This window comes from Gavialis gangeticus, unplaced genomic scaffold (assembly GCF_001723915.1).
Source record: "Gavialis gangeticus isolate Ggan-Ray unplaced genomic scaffold, GavGan_comp1, whole genome shotgun sequence".
NCBI lineage: Eukaryota > Metazoa > Chordata > Crocodylia > Gavialidae > Gavialis > Gavialis gangeticus.
Genome location: NW_017729032.1, coordinates 16,121,175 through 16,135,242, shown reverse-complemented (window position 1 = coordinate 16,135,242; position 14,068 = coordinate 16,121,175).

Genomic DNA, 14,068 nt, shown 5'->3' with positions numbered 1-14,068 from the left:
ATATGCTGTTGATCTCCCCTGATGAGTTTGTAGGCAGCCACCAGGTCCCCCCTCAGCCTCCTCTTGCTGCGGCTGAACAGGTGCAGGTCCCTCAGTCTCTCCTCATAGGGCCTGTCCTGCTGCTCTCTCACCAAGTGGGTGGCCCTCCTCTGAACCCTCTCCAGGCTGGCCACATCCCTTTTGAAGTGTGGTGCCCAGTACTGGATACAGTACTCCAACTGCGGCCTGACCAAGGTCGCATAGAGGGGGAGTATCACCTCTCTGGACCAGCTTCAGATGCACCTTTGGATGCATGACAAGGTATGGCTGGCCTTGCTGGCTGTGGTCTGGCATTGGCAGCTCATGTTCATCTTGGAGTCAATAATGACTCCAAGATCCCATTCTGCCTCTGTGCTTTCAAGAGGGAACTGTCCACCCCCTTGTCCAAGTCACCGATGAAGATGTTAAACAGTGCAGGACCGAGCCCTGGGGTACCCCACTGCTCACATCTCACCAGGTTCAGTACAACCCATCCACCACTACTCTCTGGGTGTGCCCCATAGCTAATTTTTTACCCATCCAACTGTGTAGGCATCAATGCCACAGTCACTTAATTTATTGATGAGGGTGGGGTGAGAAACAGTGTCAAAGGCCTTCTTAAAGTCTAGAAAGACTACATCCACGGTGACATCATCATCCAAGGATTTAGTCACCTGGTCATAAAAGGCAACTAGGTTGGTCAGTGCTTTCCCGTGCTTTCCATTTACTTTTTTCCTTTGTCTTTTTTTCATAATATTTTCACATTTTTTCCAGCTGATCTTTCTTCTGTTTCCTCTTTGCATGTGGGTAAGACAAGCTCTGGTGCCATAATGAAGTGATGCTCTTGATTTTTTTTCCATTCTGCTTTTTAGGTTTGCTTTTTGCTCTGCAGCCATGTAAAGGTCTTTGATACAGTTGCTTGTACCTGTATCCTCTTGTCTCCCCACAAATTATTTCTTCAGGCTCTTTCAAGAGTATCCTGATAGATACTTTCTTGTACAGTGCATCTTCCTGAAGTCTTTTTTCTTGCTCTACCACCACCTTTTGACATCACTTTTCTATTCTGGAGCTTCATTTCTCTGTTTTCCCCACATATTTCCTCTCAATAGTACATATTGTACCATCAGTTGTGAAGTAGGCATCTACACTAGAGTTAGTGTGAAGTTCAGTGGAGTAACGTAGCCCAGTGTGTCTATAGGTCACTATAGTTTTCAACTTCCTAATTAAAATCAGCATCACTCTCTATTACCCAGTGGCTGCTTGAACTTGCTACAGTGTCCATGGTCATGGTGAGGAGTTGCAGAAAAACATCACAAAACTGGGTGGTCAGTAAAGTGGCACATAAACTTTAATGTTGATAAGTACACAGTAATAGGGAAAAACAATCTCACATGATGCTGTATTCTGAATTAGCCATTATGATTCAGGAAAGGGTTCTTGGAGTTGTACACACTTTTCTAAAAACAGTGGATTAATAGGCAGTGGTGGCCAGAAAAGCTAATAAAATGATGGGCATCATTAAGATAGGAATTGAAAGCAAAATGGAAAGCATCATTATGCAGCTTCATAATTCCATGATATACCCACATCATAAATACTGGGTGCAGTTCTGGCCTCCACAACAACAGAATATACTGGAATTAGAAAAAGTACAGGGAAGGGCAACAAAGATGATCAGGAAGGCCTTCGAGACGGTATCCCACCCCATACTGGTGAAAAAGTTAAGAGGCTATGATTTGGATGATTACACAGTCCGGTGGGTGGCAAATTGGCTAGAGGGTCATACCTAAAGAGTGGTAGAGGATAGGTCAGTATTGACCTAGAAGGGAGTGGGTAGTGGGGTCCCGTAGGGCTTGGTCCTTGGACTGATACTCTTCAGTGTCTTCATCAGTGACTTGGATGAGGGAGTGAAGTGTACTCTGTCCAAGTTTGCGGATGATACAAAACTGTGGGGTGAAGTGGACACACCAGAGGGCAGGGAACAACTACAGGCAGACCTGGACAGGTTGGACAAATGGGCAGAAAACAATAAAATGCAATTTAACAAGGAGAAATGCAAAGTGCTGCACCTAGGGAGGAAAAATGTCCAGCACACCTACTGCCTAGGAAATGACCTGCTCAGTAGCACGGAAACAGAAAGGGAACATGAGTCGTCAGTGTGACGAAGCCATCAGAAAAGCTAACTGCACTTTATTGTGCATCAGCAGATGTATGACAAACAGAACCAAAGAAGTGATACTTCCCCTTTATCAGACGCTGGTCAGACCGCAGTTGGAGTACTGCGTCCAGTTCTGGGCGCCACACTTCAAGAGGGATGTGGATAACCTGGAGAGGGTCCAGAGAAGGGCCACTCATATGGTTAAGCGCTTGCAGGCTAAGCCCTACGAGGAGAGACTAGAGCACCTGGACCTCTTCAGCCTCTGCAAGAGAAGGTTGAGAGGCGACTTTGTGGCTGCCTAAAAATTCATCATGGGGGTGCAGAAAGGAATTGGTGAGGCTGTACTCACCAAGGTGCCCCTGGGGGTCACAAGAAATAATGGCCATAAGCTAGCAGAGAGCAGATTTATACTGGACTTCAGGAGGAACTTCTTCACAGTTAGAGTGGCCAGGGTCTGGAATGGGCTCCTGGGGGTGGTGGTGGTCTCCCCTACCCTGTGGGTCTTCAAGAGGAGGTTGGATGGGCATCTGGCTGGGGTCATCTGAACCCAGTACTCTTTCTTGTCTATGCAGGGGGTTGGATTTGATGATCTGTTGGGGCCCCTTCTGACCCTAACATCTATGAATCTATGAGTATGGAGCAGCTACCATAGCAAGAGACTGGAAAGGCAAGGACTCTTCAGTTCAAAAAGGAGAAGGCTGGGGGACAGAAGGGTAAGGGCTCATGATAGAGGCTTATAAAATCATGAAAGGTAGGGATAAAATGGATAGGGAATTGTTGCTCTCCAAGTCTCAGAATACAAGAACGGGGAGGTACCCACTAAATTATCAGGAGGTAAATTTAAAATAACAAAAGGTATGTTTGATTTGGGAGGGGGCGTGTATTTTAAATACAGTGCATCATTAATTTGTATAAGTTATCACTATATTGCCACAAGAGACAAATCAAACCATTCTGTCAGGTTTATATCTAGCTCCCATCCTCCAGGCCTTCATAACCTCAAGGTTAGCTTATGGCATGCTGGGATGGGGCAACCAGGTCTGGAACTACTTGGGGATTGGGGCACTGACTGGAGTGAGGACAGGTAAGCAGAATGCAAGGACAAACCAGGTCAGGAAATCACAGCAGGTCAATCTGAGAGAGGGATTGTCAGGATTGATAGGGCTGTAGGCAGTCACTCAGTGAATTAGTATAAGCAGGTGGGGGTCATACCAGGTATCAGTCAAGGTCTGGGTCTTTGGGCCAAGGGTTGAGGTAGTATCGTGGTAAGGGAGGAAAATGTATCAGAGCTGGTAGGTCTAAACAGGGTAGGGATGGGGACTGTGGTGAGGCTGGAATTGGGCAGAAGCAACAGGAGAAGGGCAGGAGCAAGGTAGAGGTACAAGGAGCATACACACAAGCAATGTTGCTGGGACAAGTCCCACAAGAAGTGGGAGGGGTTTTGTAGCCATCCCATCAGGGGCCTATAGGTTTCTCCTAGTCACCTGGCTCCTTGTTAGTACCCTCATGGGAGGAACCAGGTTGGGCAGGGCTGATGCCTGACCAGCTGTGCAGTGCTGCAGAGGACCCAGCCTCTGTCTGCTGGCTCGGCTAACCTGGGTTTGAATCCTCCTGTTCCTAATAGCTTAGTAGCAAACTGAGACAAGAAGCCAGGAGATCAAGCAGAGAGTGAAGTTAAAGAGCAAACCATAGAGAACAACAAAGCAGTCTTGGGTCAGGTTGAGTTCTGTTGTCCAGACACTTCCTGCATAGCAGGGAAGTGGAGGGTAGGTGACCTCAGCCAGCTACTCCACTGATAGGGTGTGTGGATGGATGGTTAGGCCCTGCTGGAGGCATCAGGGCAGTCTGAATCAGTTTGGGCAATCAGTTGTAGGTTGGCAGGCTGGGATGAGTGGCTGTATTGGAAGCCAGAGGCCAGGGCCTGACATTAGCCCCCTAATGGCAGTCCCTGGTGGGCACTAGGTCTGGGTGGTCCTATGGATTTTTTTAGTCAGTTGGGACTGTGACCATGGATCTTTTCTGTTGGTTCCCACATGCAATCTTTGGACCCATATCCTTCCCAGTCTGTCAAGTAGTTGAACTTTCCCTGTCTTCAATCTGAATATAACATCTCGTGGACTATGTACTTTTCCTGTCCCTAGATTGTTATGGAGGGTGGTAGAGGTTAGGTATGATGTGGGAAAGAACTCTCTATGTGCAGCTTGAGTAGTGACATGTGGAATACTGCATGGATACTTAGTATCCAGTGGACCTGTAATTTGAAGACTACTGGGTTGATTTGGTGGCTTATATGTAAGGGCCCAAGGAAGCAGTGGTCTGGTTTCCATGAGGACCAGTCCATGTGGAGGTGTTCAGTCAACAGCTACACTTTCTTCCCAACAGAATTGTAGTCGGTGGCAGTGATCCCTCACAGTAGGGGATGATCACTCCCATGGTGTTGGGATTGTAGATGAGTCCGGTGGTGGCTAAAAAAGCCAATCCTAGAGCTGCAGACTCTCTGGCAGACACCACAGATGGTTAAAGGGAGGGCCAAACCACAGATCCCTCGATCCTGTTTCCTTTCCTTCCATTTCTGCCTCCAGGCCAAGATGGTTTTCCTCAAAGTAGGATGTACTTACTTTCACAAGGCATCACCATGTAGCCCTGTCCCGGGCTAGGTTTTCCCGTGCTGTGGTGTTAATGCCACACTTCTTAATGTTTTCCTTGACAGTGTCCTTGAAGTGTTTCCTCTGGCCCCTGTGTGTCCTTTGTTCTTGTCTGAGTTGGGAATATAGCAGTTGTTTTGGAAAATGTATAAGGCAGGATGTCATTTGACCTCTGTGTGCCCCTGTAGCCTTTTCTGATGATGGGAAACTACCAGGACTGGTTAGAAAGTACCGGAGTGAGAGTAACATGTGGAAAATAGTACACCATGTGCTGAAGTGAGTTGCTGTAATGGGTGCCATGTACAGAAGACATATAAAAGTTTTCATGAAGAGAGTTCTAGTGCGTTTTGCTTGGTGGTTGTTGTTGTGAAAGGTTTGCTGGTCTGACTGAGTTGTGGTTGTTGAGAGTGCATGTACCTGTGAGGTAAGAAAGCATGGTTGGTTGGTTGTGTCCCCTGAGAGGGAGTGGAAGTCGAGACTTGTCTGAAAAAAGTTTGCTACTAAATCTCCACTTACTGTTTGCTACTTGCTGTTTGCTACTAAATCTCCACTGTGAGGGACATAGAGCTTGACCTGATCATGACTTGGTCCCTGATCCAACTTTACACCGTGAGAGGTGTCTACTGGAGCCTGATCCCAGAATTACCCCTTTCCCTCTGGCGGTATCGACTCGTAAATCCCTATGTAAATATCACCCCTCCTCCCTTCATTGTTCTGTGTATGTCTTGTCTGTATCCTTGCAAACAGTATTGTATATAGAAGCATTTAGTATAATAGGTGTCATAGATAGCATAGTGGTTTTCATGGTTGTTATCCAGTTTGTTATTCTGTGAATTTATTAAACCATTGTAATTAATTCCATTGTTAATTTGAGTCTGTGGCTTTCTTGCTTAATTAACTCTGGTATCCGCACAGAGTGGCTAGGCATCCAGATGACACACTGGAAACCTTAGCCAGGCTCCTTAATGTTCTCCCATCAAATCACTCAGGCTGGATGGGCAAATTTGCATGAATTTCCCTGCTTTAAACTATGTTGTTTTCCAGCCTAACAAACATACATGAAGCATGTACACACAATAACCTGTCCACCACAGCTAATGATGAATAATCAATGCTTTCAAGCTGGTGGTGTTACCATCAGTGAAGACAGTTGCATTTGTGTGATGAGCCTCCCACTTTATGCCAAGGATCTTCCAGAAGTAGTCCTGGTGATGGTGTTCCAGGCTTTTCAGGTGGTCCTATAGATCACCCAAGCTTCACAGCTTAGAGAAGCATAGAGAAGAGTTGGGGTTACCCACAAAATATTCAGGCCTTGCTGGCAGTGCTGGTCTGCCTGCTGCTTATAGACTTTTTTTGCCCTTTTCAGGAGTTGCTTTAATTCCTCCTGAAATTTATTATGTTACAAACCCATTCCATAGACACAGGGTTGCTGGAAACCTGTGGGTATGGCACAATGCAACTGGACTGGGACCCAAAGTTTGGGAAGAATGGGCTTTGCCTGGTTGAGGCCTGCTTGGAATTGTTGTACGCAAATTCTGTGAGCCAAGACCGTTGGCAGCAAGAAGTACTTATCCTATTGAAAATTAAGGTAACAGTGAAAGCATTGTTCTAAGACCTGATTGGAACTCTTGTCCTAGCCATTAGTCTGGGAATGGTAGACTGATGTTAGATGTGTGCAGACACCCAGTAGGCACAAGGCTTTGTACCAGAACCCGGAGATGAATTGGGATCTGTGATCTGATATGATGCAATTTAGGAAGCTGTGGAGATACACCTGGTGGTCCAGCCACACATGGGTTGTATCTTCTGCTGAGAGAAGGTCCACACATGGGATAAAGTGACCCATGCTTGTGAATTAGTCTGTTGTAGTCAGGATTGTAGAGGAACTGTTTGAGACTGGCAGCTCTGTGATAAAGTTCAAGGAGACTACAGACCACTGCTGAGGCAAGGTGGGGAGGGATTGAAGGAGTCTGAAAGGCTTTTGAAAAGGTTTCTTGATGTGGGCACAAACACTACAAGAGTGGACAAAGGCCTTCACCATCTTGCACAGTTGCAACCACCAAAAATGGTGGGAGAAAAGGTGGTTGGCCATTTTGGTTCCAGGGTGGCCTGCTGATGGGGAGTCATGGGTTAAGTGAAGGATGTAGATTAGTCTAGCCAGACTCGGGGACATGTAGATCCTAAACCTGGATAAATATGACCCCATCCTGGACCCTATGTGTTTGCTGCATGAAGATGGTCTGCTCTTCTGGGAGTATTTTTTCAGGTGGCAGGCTCTACCATGCAAAAGACCTCCTGAGCCAGCAGGTCAGGCTGGCAGATGGATGCCTCCTTGCCACATGGATTAGCCTCCCCTGCCACTGGAGTGGGCTCCTTCTTATCCAGTGCCAGGTCTTCATACCTGTTCTCCAGCTGGACAGCTGCAGGTTCAGAAGAGGAGCGACAAGCTGCTAGCTTCCAGGCCTCGGACTGGCCAGTGCTTCTGAGCTTATCTTCCACCTCCTGCAGCTTCCCTACCTGATTCTTGAGATAATCCATGAGGAGACACCTCTCATACGGCAAACACTTCTTCATCTGACTCTTCATCTGACTCTCATATTAGCTCCTTCCTCATCTCCTGCTGCTACGTCCTGGAAAAAAATCCAGCCTTTTCTACTTAGCCAGCTTACAGTGAAGGAAGGGTAAGAAGGCAAGTGTCTTGACAAACTCCCAATCAAATTCCCCTACTTGCTGCTCCTGTGTCTTTGGCTCCTGTGTTGCTGTGTTCTGGCAAGCCTGGCCTGTCTGCTTAGGCAAGCTCTGCCTACTTCTTCCCACTGTGATCAGCTGCTGGGTTTAGCAGCTGAGAGCTCCTTTGAACAACTCTGTGCAAAACAGCTCCCGAACTTAAACTACACCACCAAGCCCAAACCAGGCAGGCCTTCATACTCACAGGGCTTCCTACTCCTCACCCAAGCAGGGGTCCCTCTCAAACTCCCCTGTTTGCTGGCCTGCTTGCTAGTCCTGTGTCACTGGCTCAAACCATACACTCAAAAAAATGCAATGGGTATGTTAGAAATGTCTGAATTCTGTGTTGTATGCTAAGGTTAGTTCAGAAGTAAGAAATACCAGCAATTTCTGCTCCTGTCAAACTCAGTTTGTTATACTCTTGTAAACTGCATAGAAAAAATGACTCTTGGCAACATGTGTGGGAGAATTTTGTGCTGCTTTATAGACTGACAAGACAGTCAACCTATAGAGGATATTCTCTTGAGACAGAAATTTGTCATGCATTGTTTCAGGGCTTCAGACTGTTATGTTGGGTTGAACCGCACTGAAACCAGTATGTTTAACTGCTGGTCTACTTCTCCAGTGTCTGTCAAAGACAGCTAAGTGAATGTTACTGTCCCAAAACAAAGGTAAAGTGGAGCAGGGGTGAGGTAGGAGAGGAGTGAGCAATTTCAGAGAGGCAAGAATAGCAGACAAAAACAAAGAGAAGGGACCCTCAACCAAGTAGCATGGCCCTGAGGAAAGTCCTACACTGAGACTGTTTTAGAGGCTCACTTTTTTTTTTTTACATGTCTTTGAAGTTACAAGGAGGGGAACTGCCTCTGTTGGTTTTGATTCCTTGTGTTAAAGACAATGGCACTCGTACATTCTTGTCACGAGAATTGCCTCCGAGGTACTGACTCCACAATCCATTTCTCAGCCCAACCGCTGTAGTTGCATATGCAAGACCCTGAACGTTTGCTTTGCCACTTTTGGAGCAGAGAAGGAGGACTAAGAATACTTACCTCTGAGACAATGGGAAGAGAAATTTCCTGATTTGTCACATGATTATTCAGTCTAGATTGCTTCTATCATTGTGTTTTTATATAGCAATAGCAGATCTACACATTTGAAACTCTGAATGCTTCAGCATCTCATTTCATTTGAGTCCTTCAGAATGAAACTTGTTTAGGAAACTTTACTACTTTTGTTGGGCTTTTGAGTGTGGGAAGAGAGACTGAATGCCCTGAGCTGCTTTGCAGTATCCAGATCCATTGAGTCCTAGGATATGACTGCAATCACTGTTAATGTAGATGAAATGTAATGAACATCCTCAAAACTCTGTCACCGTAACTCTTCAATGTACATCAGTGTAACTAAGAGAAGAATGTGGCCCTTAGGGGGTTATGTCACACAAGTTTCCTCCCAAATTTCCCATCGGGTACACGTAGGCCCTCTAATGAACAATGAAATAGCTAAAAATAGACAGCTTAGTCCAGAAAACCAAAGCCATTAATTTTGCATGGCAAAAAATTAGTCAGAACTCCCATACAGCCACAGACACTGGATGTAGCAGTTGTTTTTTTTGACTTTCCTTCTCATTGTTGGCTGCTGCTTTTTCTGAAAAGGCTTGCATTAAACCAAATGAAGATGAAGTCTAAACATCCTAAAGCCCCAAACTGTGGTTAGTTAGCTAAAACACACAGGCAAATGGATTAATTTTCACCTAGAACATTAATATTGTTCAAGTTTCTTTCTCATTTTATTCTTTGTTTTGTCATTTTGTCATACTAACTGGAGTACTGTTTGTACTGATGGGTACAAACTGTTCAGCAAAGATGGTCAGGGGAGAAGAGGAGAATGAGTTGGGCAGCATGTAAAAGAGCTGTATGATTGCTCAGAGCTCCAGTATGAAACTGGAGACGGGTGTATTGAAAGTGTCTCAGTTAATGTTAAAGAGGGGAACAACATTAAAGGGGGGAGCAACAAGGGGGATGTTGTGGTGGGTGTTTAGTATAGACCACCAGACCAGGAGGATGAGGTAGATGAGGTTTTCTTCAGACAACTAGCAGAAGTTTCCAGGTCGCAGGCTCTGGTTCTCATGGGGGACTTCAATCACTCTAAATCATCTGCTGGGAGGGCAACACAGCAGTGCACAGGCAATCCAGGAAGTTTTTGGAAAGTGTTGGAGACAACACTGGTGCAAGTATTGGAGCGACCAACTAGGGGCCTGTATTATTCTTGACCTGCTGCTCACAAACAGGGAAGAATTGATAGGAGACGTAGTAGTGGATGGCCACTTGGGCAGCAGCGACCGTGAGATGATGGAGTTCAGGATCTTGACAAAAGGAAGGAGAAAAGCAGAGTGTGGACCCCAGACTTCAGTAAAGCAGACTTTGACTCCCTCTGGGAACTGATGGACAGGATCCTGTGGGAGGCCCATTTGAGGGGGAAAGGAGTCCAGGAGAGCTGTATTTTAAATGTTTCTGAGAGTGCAGGAACAAACCATCCCAATGTGCAGGAAGACTAGCAAATCTGGCAGGTGACCAGCTGGGCTCAGCAGAGAACTCTCTGGTGAGCATAAACACTAAAAGGCAGCTTGCAAGCAGTGGAAGCTAGACGAGATGACTAGGGAGGAGTGTTAGAGCATTGCTCGGGCATGCAGGGATGAAATCAGGAAAGCCAAAGCACAATCGGAGTTGCAGCTAACAAGGGATGCGAAGGGTAACGTGGAGGATTCTAAAAGTAAGTTAGCAACACAAAGAAGGTCAGGGAAAGTGTGGGTCCCTTACTGAATGGGGGCGACAACCTAGTGACAGATAAGGAGGAAAAGGCTGAAGTATTCAATGCCTTTTTTTACCTTGGTCTTCATTGGTAAGGTCAGCTCCCAGACTACTGCATCTGGCAGCACAGTTTGGGGAGGAGGTGAGTAGCCAACAGTAGTGAAAGAACAGGTTAGGGACTATTTGGAAAAGCTGGACATGCACAAGTCCATGGGGCCGGATGCACTGCACCTGGGGGTGCTAATGGAGTTGGCCAATGTGATTGCAGAGCTGCTGGCTGTTATCTTTGAAAACTTATGGCGATTGATGAGAGGTCCCAGACAATTGCACCAAGACAATTGGAAAAGGGCAAACATAATGCCCATATTGGTTAGTTCCAGGACTATAGGAATCTAGCTGTGGCTGGGAACCTGCAGCCAAGTTCCCATAGAGGTGTCAATGGCAAGCACCCTCCCATTGATGCACTCAGCATTGGTCAGTACCATGGCAAGAGCTGACCCGAGCTTCCCCAGGAATTTGTGTAAAATGAGCAATATAATACTTCCCACCTCACAAGGGGGTTGTGAATATGAATTCATTAATGCCTGAAAGGTACTAATTTTCTACAGTAATGAGCACAGGAGATGGATTTCTGAGGCTATAAAATATTCTGTATTCAGAGCAGGGTAAATTGGGCCACCCATTGAATGAACAGAAAAAAAGGAGTTACAGAACAGCCAGATACTTCATTTGATCAGCACCATTCATCAAAGGACCTAATTAAGAAGACATATTGAGAATTGAGAGGAAATCAGAAGAAGATAAAAAAACCCAGCCTGAATACCGTATCTAGTCATAGACTGGGTCACAGTTAATGCATGGAGGAGATAGATATACCTTGGAGTAGTTTGATTTAGTAGGCTTTTTCCCGTTGTTTTCCTTAGCTTTTCCCCTGTGCCCTTTCAGTGATCAGGTCTGACTTCTGATTCCTTTCATGTGCCTACTTTATTACATCATGTCTCTTTTTCTGGTGTGGTTTTCTCTGCAGTGGTCTCCCAAATAATTTATTTTATTGCAGTAGTTTCATTCAACCTTTACAGCATTTCACTTCATGAGATAAAAGCATGTCTAGATTCCCCTTTACCATAGCGCCTGAGCATGATCTATATTGCATTTGTCCTCTTAATCACTCCCTGTAAGCATGCCTGCTTGGGACAACCACTGATGAACCAGTCTTGTCTGCTCACTCCTGCTCCCAAATTCCCTGAAGAGCGTGGCTGTGGTACTGGGGCATGTGTGCTGCGCCCCAGGCCACCTTGCCACATTTCTGGATTGGAACGCATGCAGAGCAGGACAGCGTGGGCAGGGCTTGGGGATTTATATAGTAGTGGTCCCAGGAAGGTAAATAGGTATTATAGACAAGTCCTGAGAGATAAGGAAATGCTGCTATCCCCCTCTCACCCTGTGTCACACACAGGCTGTGTCTACACTGTAAATTCCTCGGGGGCACTTGCAAGCACTCGGTACTGCTCCACATAGTCTCCTAAACTGGCTGCAATGTATCCTCGTCAGTACAATACTGCAACTGGGATAATGAACATGCAGCAGTCTAGCTGGAACTTCTTTTCACCATTGCTAATTAGCCCTCTCAAAATACTGTACAAATGCAGCTATGCTGCTTCTGGTGCGGCTAGGACAGAGAAGAGCAATGTGTTTGAGCACTGCTGGGAAGGTTGGAAACTTTTCTGTGTGGGCATGGCTTCAGGTTCCTAAAGTTATGCATTTGAAGAAGCCCAGAAGTGCCTCAGGCTTGATAGAGCTTTGCATCCTGGTATTGAACTGACATGTAAGGTCTGTTAGACTTTCACAAGTGGGTGTTCGCCTGTCTGTCGCCACAGTGCAGCTCAGTGAAGTCAGTCTTCTCAGATCACGCTCCCTGGATCAAGCTCCACACAAAATGTGGGATCACCCTTCTCTTTCAATACAGAGATGTAGGATTTAAAATGTAGACTGAGTGGGCACAGCTACACAAGATGCTTACTGCGCATGAGCCTAATAACACCACACAATAGCGTGTCATGGCAAAAACCAGACTAATAGCCTACTGTGCAGTGGTATTAGGCTAATGCACAGTCAACATAATTAAATAACTAACTCTAGGTACTGTGCATTTAGTACTAAACTAAATGCGCAGTATCTAAGGAGCATCAGTGAAAGTGTAGACATGCCTAGTGCCTGTCAAATATGCACCATAGATTGATTGATCTGCAGGGATCCTGGTTTTCTCTGATTAAAAAAAAATGCCCCCAATCTTTGGGTTAAAAAAAGTAACACAAAATCCACATTTTTCCGTGATCAAAATGAAACACCACTGTGTGTATCTGTGTGTATATATGTCTGTGTGTGTGTGTGTGTATATACATAAGGTCAGCTCCCAGACGACTGCACCTGGCAGCACAGTTTGGGGAGGAGATGAGTAGCCAACAGCAATGAAAGAACAGGTTAGGGACTATTTGGAAAAGCTGGACGTGTACAGGCCCATGGGATTGGATGTGATGCACCTGGGAGTGCTAACAGAGTTGGCTGGTGTGGTTGCAGAGCCACTGGCCATTATTTTTGAAAACTTATGGCGATCAATGAGAGGTGTGTGTATACACACACACCCACACACACACACACACACCCACACACACACACACACACACACAGAGTGGTGTTTCATTTTGATCATGGGAAAAAAGGGTATTTTGGGTTACTTTTTTTAATCCAAAAATTGGGTTTTTTTAATCAGAGAAAACCAGGATCCCTGGTGATCTGTTACAGATAGTGATAGGCTTCACATTTCATTTAGTCTGAAGAGAGGGTCTTTGCATCTAAGAGAGTTCATGGTGGTTTCTAACCTTAAAGTTCTCCCTTTTTTTTAAAGCATGGAAGTGCTAAACAATTCAACTCTGTTCATGCTACTATACCAATGGATTCCTAGAACTCTAATCATTCGAACAGAGTGCAGAGATCCCACTGATAAATGAGTTCTTTCTATGCTTGTCTGACCTTTTTTCCAAACCATCACAGCCTGTTAAATTACTGAAATACAGAATCAGAGTCATTAGTCACTTTATCTTTTTGTCAACAGCTACATTTTTGCTTCTTATGAAGATTCCTCAAGTTAATTTTATCTAATTCTAGCTCTAAGGGTTTTTGAATGTTAAATAATTCCTTATTTAAAATATTGATTAAAATATATATAAAAGCAAGTAGTCTTCTTGGTTAGATTCATAGATTCATAGATTAAGGGTCGGAAGGGACCTAGTAGATCTTCTAGCCCGACCCCCCGCCAGGGCGGAAGAACAACAAAAAACCCCAAAAAGAGAAACGGGACTCAAATGAGTCCAGCCAGGTAGGCATCCAGCCTCTTCTTAAAGACCCCCAGGGTAGGGGCCAGCACCACCTCCCTTGGAAGTTGGTTCCAGCTCCTAGCCGCCCTAACTGGGAAGTAGTTTTTGCGGATGTCCAATCTATACCTCCTCTCCATCAACTTGTGCCCATTGCTCCTTGTTATGCCAGCGGGCGCTAGGGGAAACAGCGTCTCCCCCAAACCCTTCTGGTCCCCCCTAGTGAGTCTATAGATGGTCACCAGGTCCCCCCTCAGCCTTCTCTTGTGGAGGCTGAATAGGTTCAGGTCCTGCAGTCTCTCACTGTAGGGTCTGCCCTGTTGTCCCCGGATCATGCGGGTGGCC